This window comes from Nomascus leucogenys, chromosome 12 (assembly GCF_006542625.1).
Source record: "Nomascus leucogenys isolate Asia chromosome 12, Asia_NLE_v1, whole genome shotgun sequence".
NCBI classification, from domain to species: domain Eukaryota; kingdom Metazoa; phylum Chordata; class Mammalia; order Primates; family Hylobatidae; genus Nomascus; species Nomascus leucogenys.
The window spans coordinates 97,140,144-97,143,779 of record NC_044392.1 but is presented as its reverse complement, the minus strand read 5'-3'; the positions used below and the strand labels follow the sequence as shown (position 1 = coordinate 97,143,779).

At 36.7% G+C, this 3,636-nt stretch overlaps 1 non-coding gene across 1 annotated transcript; it reads left to right on the top strand.

Annotated features, from left to right (window-relative positions):
• Nucleotides 1–2,254: 2,254 nt before the first annotated feature.
• Nucleotides 2,255–2,358, top strand: LOC115837729. Its single transcript, XR_004032788.1, has one exon. It is a non-coding gene; the product is annotated as a U6 spliceosomal RNA (small nuclear RNA).
• The last annotated feature ends 1,278 nt before the right edge of the window (nt 2,359–3,636 follow it).

Below are 3,636 nucleotides of genomic sequence, written 5' to 3'. Positions count from 1 at the left end.
TAGATCACAATTTTTGGAGTAGTACAGATACCCCTAGGGTGACTGGACGGTGTCTGGTCAGAACTGTTTGCTGTGTGCCTTTACCCTATTTGTTTGATACTCTACTGCCATGACACAAAGAGATAGGTGTATATGAGATATCTGAGACACAGTGTCTTAGAACAGATGCTTGTATAGTCTGATGATGGAGATGCAAAATAGATTCTCTTCAAGATTAGTCTATTTACATGGAGTTATAGATTCACACCATCTGGATACAAACACAAGCCAGCATTAATGTCTTGGTCCTGCTGAAGTCTAGTGGAAAAGAGAATGGAGGATCCCTGGCAAAGAAGAGATGAAGTCTTCAAATCTCAAACCATTCCAGGCAGAGATCTGGATCCCTTTAGCAATGGGTCCCAACTGGTACAGAGCAGCAGCGTGGGTTAGCTGAGTGCCCCACTGCCTCAGGCTGTGCTGGAGAGTTAGCCATAGTACCATCCTCTAATAAGGCCGGAGGAGATAGTACTGACCCTTGTCAGAAGTAGCAGGGCAAGCAGAGATTGGGCTTCTAGCTTCACCAATGGTAATTAACTGTGAACATGTTGTACTGACAAGTATCAAAAGTGGCTAGGCATTCAAGAGCAGGAGACCTCAGACTAAAGTAACTCATTCTCCAATCTTTTAAAAATATATACCTAAGAGCCAACACGCACTGCTTTTGAAAAAAACTGATATGTTAAGTTCTGGTTGCATGGTTGCAACGGCTGGTTTTATACCCAAGCCCTGAAAGCTTTTTTTTTTTTAAACTATGTCAGGGTCAGTCTGAAGAGTAATGAGAGGAAGATACAAAGCACGGGAAGAGGATCTCTGTGCCTTCTTCCCAAGACAGCATCCAATAAAAATGCTGAAGAAACCATTTGCAGATTTCCAGTAAGATAAGAAATCCTTCCTTCAAATGCAAAGAGAAAAATCTTTTTATTCATTCAACAAATATTTATTGAATGCTGATTCCATCAGGCTTGGTGCCTTTAATTATATAATTTTTCATTGTGCATGTATGGGTTTACACCATACAGGTTACACGTGGCAAGCTTTTACCTTGGCCTGACTTTCCAGCCAGCCAACATGTTTATCCGCTCCTTCTCTCTCCCCATATACTTGTCTTTCCTTTTCTCCTACTCTCCTTTCATCCAACTGCTGCCAAATATCTTCCAAATGCAGAAGGACTACAAACTAATTTTACTATTAGCTTAAGCAAAGCAAATAAGATGTAAATCCTCTGCCAAAGAAGTCAAAGAGTGCATTCCAAAGTCCCATTTTTATAAGCGATTTTTAAATAATCTTTGATTCATGACACTGTTCTTCTTCCATTAACTGAGAGTTAATTATGTGACCTCTTCTTTTTACCACCTGAGATTCTAGAATTAAATTCAGCATGCTAAGAGTTCCTGTTACTTTCTGCTGGGGTGAACAGCCACCATTATTATACTAAAATACACAGAAAGTCAGCTCAGTTCATTAGCACCCCCACCCAATCCCACCCGCAGTTTGCTTGGTGCTTGAATATGACCTTTGAGAGTTCCCATGGCACAGGCAACTTTCTGGATCACTAAGTCCATATGTCAGTACAAAATTTCATGAAAACCACAGGTGAAAACATGGTGAAATAGCTCTGAAAATAATATTGTAAGGATCCAAATTGATATCCAGAGATAGAGCATCTCATAACCCAAAACTTGTGCCAGGAAATTCTTCTAGTCCATTTAACCTTTGCTGCCTCTCCAAGTCTCTCCCTCTCATTGAGATGTATCTGCTTGGTTGTCTAGAGTTAACTTTCCTAGGCATTTGTTTTCAAAAACCTTTAATTTGTATCTTTTTTTTTGTCTTTCTCTTCTTCTTCCTCTTCCTTCTTTCTGTTTCCTTCTTTTATTCTTCTGATTTCCAATTATTTTTAAAATCCCACGCCTTTCTTTGCTCCAAATGACATTTGCTAATGCTCTCAAATGAAGTCCAAAACTAAATTTAATTTTCTGATTGCCACTAGAGATGTTATGCACACAATGCTGCCAGAGTGTCCTTCCAACATGTAAATAAGATCATATTACTCTGCTGCACAAAATTCTTCAGCTATCCTTATTAGGATCTCAAAGTTAAATCAAGCTTCTTTACCAAGACCTTCATGTATTCATTTGATCAAATGAATGTATTTTTACTGAGAGACTATTATGCATGATTCTAACACATAGAAATATAATATTAAACAAAATGTCATGCTTGCTTTGGCAGCGCATATACTAAACTGGAATGATTCAGAGAAGATTAGCATGGCCCTTGCGCGTGGATGACACGCAAATTCTTGAAGTGTTCCATTAAATCAAAATGCCTTATATCCTCATGGAATTTACATTCTATTACGGGGAAGCAGGGGAGAGAGAGAGAGAGAATATAATTTTTGGTATAAAATATGAAGAAAATAAAAAAGTTATAAGGGGAAAGAGTGACTAAAGGAGGGACCTCTTTAGCTAGGATGGTTAGGGAAGGCCTCTCTGAGGCAGTGACATTTGACCTGAGACCTGAATAACAAGAATAATAAACTCTTAAGATTAAATTGTTAGTTACCTGTGAAATTCAGTTATATAAAAGAATTTTTCCCTTATAATATGAATTTTACTTTGTAAGAAATATTTTGAATAGCAATCTAACTTTGTCTATTTTTATATACTGCTTCCTTGCAGACTAAATCTTTGTATTTGTGTGTGTCCTGTAAGTTAATAGAATTTTACAGTCCAAGAGAGCAAACTCCCTTCCTTCTAGTCAGTCCTACTGCTACTCAAAATATGGGTCTTATGGGGCTTGTGACTCCTAAATATTGTGAGACCTTGGGCAAATGGGTTTCCTTTTCAGGCAGAAAATGAGAACAGCTACTATCTAAGACCCCTTCCAAGTCTAAAATATCTAAAATGGCATGATTCCACTTTGAGTCATATGTTTATGATCTACAAAAAACTAGCACCTAAATTGACAAAAATCTATTCATCTATGAAACAATGTTTTATTGGCATAGAAGGTAATTAATAATGATTGATGTATTTACTAAGTTTTAAAAATTAATTTGTCAGTTAACCTCTTCTAGATCTATTATGTATGCTAAGAGGTTTAATTCTTGAATGTTAGTGTTTTGGCTTCTTGTAAATTCCAATGGCCATAGTTTTAGAAAACCTAATGAATGGCCTTATCTTTTCAGTTGCAAATACGATAAACAAAAGGAAAATTGGACAATAATAGGTAACACTGATTGAGGTCTTATTATGAACGATGCTCTGTTCTAAGTCTCCATATGTGAAAATTAACTTACTCCTCACAGCACTGAGATAGGTCATTATACTCTTTTCACAGATCAAGACATCAAGGGGTGATTAATAATTAAAAACTTTTCAATGGTAAAGCTGGAATTTGATCACTAGCAGTCTGATATTAGGGGCTATATTTTAATTACCACACTATACTATACTCTCAAGCACTGTACTGAAGACCCCAGTTAGACGAAGGCAAATTTGCCCTTAATGATAGGTCTATGAGAGACAGAGAAATTACAAAAATTCTTACAGTTTTTTAAAGATAAATTTATCTCTCCACCAAAAGAAATAGCAATCA